At 46.0% G+C, this 8,435-nt stretch overlaps 1 long non-coding RNA gene across 4 annotated transcripts; it reads left to right on the top strand.

Annotated features, from left to right (window-relative positions):
• The first annotated feature begins 204 nt into the window (after positions 1-204).
• On the top strand, positions 205-5,898 carry LOC128882482 (uncharacterized). Of its 4 annotated transcripts, none has more exons than XR_008458434.1 (6): positions 205-320; positions 504-784; positions 867-2,341; positions 2,421-2,566; positions 2,638-2,908; positions 2,991-5,898. It is a non-coding gene; the product is annotated as an uncharacterized LOC128882482 (long non-coding RNA). The 4 variants fall into 4 exon arrangements; XR_008458432.1 differs by having other exon boundaries at positions 205-784; positions 867-1,660; positions 1,758-2,341; XR_008458433.1 differs by having other exon boundaries at positions 205-784; positions 2,991-3,247; positions 5,574-5,898.
• The last annotated feature ends 2,537 nt before the right edge of the window (positions 5,899-8,435 follow it).

Genomic DNA, 8,435 nt, shown 5'->3' with positions numbered 1-8,435 from the left:
GAGAGGCCATTTCGTTGGTGGGGTGAGATCGTCCTTCAAAAGGACAATCGTTCCGACGGCCAAGTTCTCCCGTGTTCATTGCCATTTTGGGAGAGACTGCAACTGGCTCAGGTACTCGGTACGCCATCGCTGCCAGAAGTTTTCCAGAAGCCTGGATATCAGATTCCATCTCCGTCTGCCCGCGTCGTAGGAGATTTCGTCACCCGGTTCTGGAACTGCAGATAACGAGGAAGCGTTAATTAGATGGTTCGGCGCGAGGAAAGAAGGATGCAAGGAGGCAAGATTCAACTTGACACAGCAAAGTGGAAAGTTCCTCAAAGGTTAGTTGCTATTCCTCTATTGTACGTCGTAGATGCCTTTTCATGGATTTCACGGCTGCTTCCCAGAGGCCGCCGAAGTGCGGAGAATACGGTGGTTTTGAAGCTCCATTCCGTTCCGTCTGTAGCCAATAACTCCGCTGTTTCCTTATAGAATTTCGCTGCAGCGTTGAACATGCGTTTCAGAAGCTGATCGGCACCTCTGAACGTCGTGGCGTTGTCGCTCAGCAGTCGTTGGCATTTTTCACGTCGTGCTACGAAACGTTTGAAAGCGGCGATGAAGGAAGCTGAGGACAAATCAGAAACAACATCTAAATGAACGGCTTTAGAACAGAGACAGACAAACACAACGATGTATCCCTTCGTGGAACGCTGATCCCTCGCTCTCGACATGAGCATCTGAATAGGGCCAGCATAATCAACCCCGCTGATTGAGAATGCCCTAGCTGGTTGTACTCGCTGAGCAGGTAACATTCCCATCTGCTGTTTACTTGTGCGTCCTTGAAGACGAATACATGTAACATAACCCTTGATTATTTGCTTTACCAGGATTTTGTCTCGCGGAATCCAATGGTGAAGCCTAAGGTTCGCCTGAGTCAGGTTCACTCCGCCATGAAGAGTCCGCAGATGAGCTGACCCTATCAACAATGACGCCAAGGGTGATCGTCGATCGATAATGACAGGGTGACGCTGATCGAATGACACCAAGCCTCGTTGATCTCGTCAGCGGTCAAGAACCCATGTCGCCGGTTGTTGACGGAACGAGCGTTATGAGCGAAGCGTCGCATATACGCGGTTACCCTGACCAACTTCAACGCTGAGAGGAACCGGAGCGGATCCCAAGGCGATTCGAAGACGGCTAGCAGACTGGGATGATCGTTAGGTTGCGTGTTCCTGGTCGTCGTCGTCACGGTCACTCTGCGTTCCGGTGCCTCGTTCTCGTCGACCTCGGGTGTGCCAGGCCAGTCTTCCTGAGACCTCGATAGCCAAGAGGGTCTCGTCCACCAGAGTGCATCGTTGGCCAATGCGTGCGCGGACACTCCACGCGTGGCAAGGTCCGCCGGATTCTCGTGTGTCCGCGTGTGTCGCCACTCAATGTCTGGCAGCAGGCGCTGAATCTCGGCGACCCGATGCGCCACAAAGGGTTTCCACCTGGAAGCATGAGACTTTACCCAGGCTAGGACGACAGATGCATCGGTCTACGCATGCATCGTCGCACTATGAGGTCACAACGATTCCCCTACTGCTCTCAGCAATCGGGTCAGGAGTAGAGCACCGCACAGCTCCAGTCGGGGGATACTCTGCGGCTTCGTTAGAGCAACTTTTGTTTTTTCCATCAGCAGGTGAGTTTTGGCCATCGCACCAGCGACTGGCACCCTTATGAAAACAATTGCCGAATACGCTCTTTCGGAAGTGTCGCTGAACCCATGTAATTCCAAGTGACCGCTAGATGCCCCACGGTAGCCGATCCATCTCGAAACGGTGATTCGATCGGTCCTTCCGATCTCGACTCGAAGCTGCTTCCATCGTTCGGCAAACAGCTCAGACAGTGGCTCATCCCAGAACATCCCAGACAACCAAAGATCCTGCAACAAGATCTTCGCCGCGACAGTAATTGGAGACAACCAGCCTAATGGATCAAAGAGACTGGCCATCTCGGACAGGACCAATCGTTTGGTCCATCGTTGTTCCGGTGCTGCAGGCGGGAGCTTCGGAGATGCAAGAGACAGCGTATCGTTTGCTGTACTCTATTTAAGGCCCAAAGTTCCGGTTTCCTGGTGACCCTGCAACAAATTAACAAAACCGGGACTCGAAGGCGAGTAGTTTGTTGCCCACTTGTCCAGCGGAAAACCGCCCGCCGTCAGGATGTCCATGAGTTGACGTCGAGCCTCCTCTGCGTCCTCGATGTCCTCTCCTCCGGCCAGAATATCATCGACGTAGGAATTGTTTCGGAGTATCGCTGCACCCCGCGGATATCGAGCCTCCTCATCGACAGCAAGCTGGAGCAGGACTCTGGTGGCGAGGTACGGAGCCGATGTTGTGCCGTAAGTCACCGTGGTCAGACGAAAATCTCTAACCTCCTCGCTTGAATTGCTTCTCCAGACGATCCTTTGCCAGTCTCTATCCTCCGGGTGCACCTTGATCTGGTGGAACATTTTGACAATGTCCGTAGAGAACGCCTGTCGATGGAAACGCCACCTCGTTATTATGGCCCAGAGGTCAGGTTGAAGCTTCGGTCCAGCAGCCAGGTAACTATTGATGGAACTACATGTCCCTGAAACATATGAGCCATTGAATACAACCCGTATTTTCTTTTTAGATCCATCCTCGCGCCACACGGTGTGATGCGGGAGGTAATTCCTCCCCTCCCCCTCGACAGACGAGTACTTCGAGACTGCCTCCATATGTCTCAGCCGCTCGTACTCCTCCAGAAATTCAGCGTATTTCTGTCGGAGCATATCGTCCTTCTCTCGTCGTCTCTCTGAAGAAACGAGCAGGCGAACGGCAATAGTCCGCGAGACCCCGACATCGGCGCCCGGAGTGGTGGTGAACGGCAACCGGACAACGTATCGACCTTCCTGATCCCTGTGGTGCGTATCCTTGAAATACCGCTCGCATTCCTCATCCTGAGGCGAGCTTATCGATATAGACGGTACTTCTTCCAATTCCCAGTACCTCTGCCAATCGTCGCGAGAGTCTCGTGCCGGCTGAACGAGTAGGGATCGCACGCGACGTTCATCTCCTTCGTTAACCGGGGATGTCGTTGAACCCATCGGAGCCCAGCCGAAGGGCGTTCTCACGATCGGCGGAGTACCCTTTGGTCCGACCCGATTTTCAAGGAGGAGATGCCCACACGCTTCTGCCCCTAGAAGCAGTTCCACCCTATTTGGAGAGCGAAACTCTTCGTCGGCCAACGGAAGTCCATGAAGGTGAGTCCACTTTTCGTCATCAATTTCTACCGCAGGAGTTGGAGCAGTTATTTTTTGAGTCACCAAAGCGTTTAACGGGAGTTAAAAATCAGAGTCGCGACTAGACGTGAGTAACACGGATACTTTGTGACGTACCGTTCCCACGTTTATTTTCTGGTACCCCGTTAAATGCACTTCTACGTTCCGACGCGGTAGACGTAGCGCTTGTACAATGTCATCGGTGACGAATGACATTTCGGAACCGGGGTCGAGTAGCGAGGGCGCGAAAACACTGCGCCCACACGGTGATTTTAATTGAACGCGCGCGGTGGTCAGGAAAACGACTCGGTTCATGCGAAACGTATTCACGGAAGACGTGCTTGGCTTCGCGTTAGCTTCACCTTTCGGGAACGCTTCGTGAAGTGACGTGTGGTGAAGACCGCCGCACACCATACAGCGGTACGAAGACGGGCACTCCGCGGCAGTATGATTCTCCGAAAAACACGATATGCACAGTTTCGCGCGAAAAACAAAGTTCTTTCGTTCCTGGGGATTAAAGTTTCAAAATTGTCCGCAATGTGCTAAGAGGTGACCTTCCGAATACAGGGAACACTTTCGGTTAGGTTTTCCCTTCGGAGGGTTTTTTTTGTCACCTGAACCGTCATAGCTGCTCTCTTCTCGGTTCTTCGCGACTCCTCTCGCTTAGGGATCGTCGGCGCGGTTTCCGGCTCTTCATTCGCGGCCAGAGCATGGATTCGAGACTCGAAAAAGTCTCGAATTTGTTCGAATGACGGCATAACCGTCGGATCAGGGAGTGTTTTTTCCCAGTCTAGGCTAGTGATCGAATCTAACTTCCGAACAATTAAAACGACGAACCAATCATTCCAAGTATCGACGGGTTTATTTAACGCGGCCAGAGAATCTCGAGCTTGGCAGAATTTGTTAAGGACGCGGATCAACTCCTCCTTTGTAGCGCGTTTTATCGCTGGGCAGTCCACAAGTCTCCCAATATGAGCCTTTGTTAACACCCGAATCCCTCCGTAACGACGCTCGAGAGCCGCCCACGCGGTCGCGTAATTCGCATCGGTCAACGAGGTTCTAGCAATCACCTTCGCAGCCTCACCGGTGAGATTCGCTTTCAAATATTGCAGGCGTTGAACGTCCCGCAATTGTTTCGAGTTGTGGATCGTGGCGCGACGCGAATCTCAAAATTCCTCCCATCGTAGGAGATCGCCCAAAAACTTTTCGATTGAAAGAATCGGTAAACTAGGACCCTTATTGCACTCGCGGTGATCGGCTTCCAACGAATTCGCGACAATGGATGGTTTTACATCTTCCAACCTTTTCTCCAAATCGGTTGAATTTTGAATGTACGCCTCTTCGATTTCGTCAAAGAGACGCGTTTTTTGATAGTCGCTGGTGCTAAATTCGGCCGTCGCGGACAATGCACGATGATTTGCGACGAATTCCTTCCAATAATTGTCCAACAAGATAATTCGCTTCCGAATAGCGGTCGCGGTCAGTTTCGCGGACCCTAATTTAAGGTTTTTTATATCTTCTTGGTTGAATGCATGAGGAGGAATTACAACACAGCAGCGCCCTAATCTGTCTTGTGGAACACAATTCTTCAGATCACAATCGAATAAATATCCTTCTGCGCAATTTTGACTAAGTACTTTTGTTCCTGTCGGTCCACACATATAATACTTGCTACAATCATAATCGTGAGGCAATAATTCATCTGGTACACAATGACCTCTCCAACATTTGGTGCGCGACGTAATATCGCACACCTTCCTCTCGTAATCGTAATAGTATCCCTGTTCACACCTTCTAAGGTATTATCGAACTCCATTCGTTGCGCATTCGTAATACTCGGTACAATGGCACTCGTGAGGTACACGTAGTCCTGGATAACACATCAGGTTGGGTTTTGGAGTTGTAGTGGTTGTTGCAGTGCTGATGGTAGTCGAAAGTACACCAGCGGCCAGTGCCAAGATGGCGACGATCGGTAAGTTCATTTCTGAAACAAAAATAACATTAACCGATTAGATTTTCCACCCCTGCTGTGACAGGATTTATCCTATTGCGATTAAAAAAAAAATATAAAGTGACTTTTCGCATAATGATAATCAAGACGTTACTTGTATATGATATCAAACCAGAAAAATTAAGGGGTTAGTCGCAGTCAGGAAAATGAAAACGGCCACTTTCTTGTGTGTGTGTTTTTTAAGGTATTAAATAATAATTTTTATGAATGAAATGTAAATATATTACAAAGTATATCTTAAAGAACTATAAAACAATTTTTGTTTTACAAAAAGGTTAATTCATTTCGTCATAACAGGCGATGGCGTGGGTGGCCACTCTGGTTTGCGGTGAGCAAGATTTCTTCAATCTGGTGCACCTGAAAACGAAACTAAAGGTAGATTTAGAAAATATATTAGACTAACGAGTCCCTGATCGAAGGATTCTTTATTTTCTTATATACTTTTCTTTTTATTCTCTATTTAATCACTTAATTTTATAATGAAAATTGAACTTCAACTTCAAAATAGCATATTCCAGTAATTCCTAAACTGTGAGCCGCCGCGTCTTCACAGGGGAGCGATGATATATTGTAAATATGTAAAATGTAATACGTAAAAATGTAAGAGAAAGAAAAATAAATATTGGTAAAGTTTAATAATAAAGAAATTAAGTCTTATGAAATAGTACCTGTTATCTATTTAATAGCCTTCTCAAATACACAAACTGCTCAATGAGACAAGAGCGAGGTGAAATCTGTGTCCTTTCGAGATGGCCGACACTCGAGTAATGAATCCCACGATCCAAAGACATAATAATAAAGGCGCGAGTCGCTACCCCCTCTCGAAACCACAATTCGCGTACCTGGCGGCTTTACCCCTAGGTTAGCCTGAGCATTTCGGAAAATCACGAAAGTGATTTTCCGTCCGCGGACTCTCACTCCGAGATATTTAAATCTCCCACACGAGGTCAGTGCCGGCCTCGGGGGGTCGCCTCATGCGTCCCCCCTATCCGTGGCTTGCCGGCCTCAGGTTAGCCAATGCGTTCCTCTGCATGTAACGGAGTCGCCAGCCAGTTATACCCCCCGCGAAAATGAGTTACCTTTCCTCCTCGCTCCTGTCTCACTGTTACATTTGTTACATGGTTGTTATATATATCGGCAAAGGTAGATTGCCGTCCTCATTTGAACTCATTGTTCCTATTGTGGGTGTCGGTGGGTAGTGTTAGATAAGGAAATGTACTCGTAGGTTCACAAAGTATTTTAATTGTCACAAACAAAAAACAAAGAACAAAGATATTGCCACAATGAGCGATGGTTTGGCAATGACCGCACACGCCGAACACCAGGTAAACAGTGATGATTAAGCCGCGTGCGGTACGCGGTACCAACCCCCACCGAGCGCCCCCACATGGCGCCCGCGTCCGGACATGGCTCCGATTGCGACATATAATTAAACGAAACTGATTTATAACGTCACAAAGAAAATCCAACTAAACTTTCTCGGGCACAGTTCACAACCACTGATAAAATAAAGTTAACGTACAGATAAACGAAATAAAGGAATGTATTTCACACATAACACAAAAACCGACGTGATTGGACCAAAATAACAAAAGAAAAATAACAAATTCACTACCGGTGTAGAAATAAGAGGTCTACCACGCCAACGGAAGATTCTGTATCCAACAGTATCACTTATATTTAGTTAGCTTATGCCACAAAATGTTGTTTGTCAAACATATTCCAGATTAGTCTCATATTGATTGGTATTAAAGGAGCCGCCGAAAATAATCTGCATACTAAGGGGGCCACGGGTTTAAAAAGTTTGGGAACCTCTGGCATATTCCGTCCAAAGTGATTAATTATTCAATGAAAATTAATCTTTTGAAACTAAAACGTGACTGTTTTTACCGGAAATGTTAAGGATCGTATTTATTTTATTATTATGTAGGGTGACCTTTTTAAAACAGAACACCTGATTATTTCACTTAGATTTCAAGATACGTATGAATGTTTGTAACAAAATTTAGAGTGTACCACCAACTAAATCAAGAGTTATTAACACGTTCACAGTCCACGGCAAAAACGTATTCCACGCTCGTGCTCTAAGTTGGTATAGAAAGATAGCAACAGATATACTTTCTCTCGCCGAAATATATGCGATACGTATAGAAAATAAACACATTTTTGAAAGTAATTGTGACACATAACTTGTTTTTTTGGTTCAGCAAACGAAATCGGAAAATTCACAGAAACATATTTAGTAGGGTACTATACATATACAAATTTCAGCCAAGTTAAAAGTTGTCAGATTTAAAAGTGGCCGATTTGGCATAGGATGGCCCATATTTTTTTTTTGTAATTTATTTGATTTTTCGGTTTCGTATGATCCAATGTTAAGTAATCGTGCCAAATGAAAATGTTAAAAATTCTACTTTTTTTCTTGAGAGCATACGATAATACCTGATACCAGGTCTCTTGAATGATTGCATCTTATTGTTAGAGAATTTAGCTTCCAAATAACGAATCGTTATTATTAAGGTGACAATAAATGTATACTTGAATGATTCTTTATTTAACCCTGCCTTTGTTACAATAAATAGAATTTTGAATATTTAAAATAATGTCTTACCTCTCATATGATGGATAGTACCCGCTAAGACTAGGAGGCAACGAACGTAATTGTTAGTTGTTTAGTACGAACTGGTTAGTCTAAACGCATAGAGTTGTATTTATATAAGAAATGGAACTCTTATCGCCAAATATTAATGATGCTATAGCCATATTTAGGTCGCGATATGGATGATTACGCGATCAGATAATTATCACGTGTCGCAATGTTTTTTGTTACGTTCCGTACCGAATTTCAAAATTTTATCTCTTGTCATTTTGTCCACATCGATCGGATGTATTTCGATAATGCATTTGCATTCCTGTAACTCCCTAATCGAGTATACCGAAGGTCTTTGATATTATAAGTTAGTTAATCTTTTCGACGTACAATCGCGAGGTGCGTGTCGGGAAGTCCGCGAGGTGGTTGAGCCTAGCCTTGTTTGAGGGGATAGACACGGGTAATGCAGCGAGGTGACATTACCGGCAAAAATGGGCCTAAAATGGGGTTCGGAATTTTTCGCTTTTCGTCCTTATATTAGCATATTTTGGGCTGAATGAGGGCTCATT

Source organism: Hylaeus volcanicus, unplaced genomic scaffold, assembly GCF_026283585.1.
Source record: "Hylaeus volcanicus isolate JK05 unplaced genomic scaffold, UHH_iyHylVolc1.0_haploid 11918, whole genome shotgun sequence".
NCBI classification, from domain to species: domain Eukaryota; kingdom Metazoa; phylum Arthropoda; class Insecta; order Hymenoptera; family Colletidae; genus Hylaeus; species Hylaeus volcanicus.
Note: the sequence above shows the minus strand (reverse complement) of the source record. Positions and strands in the feature narration are given on the sequence as shown.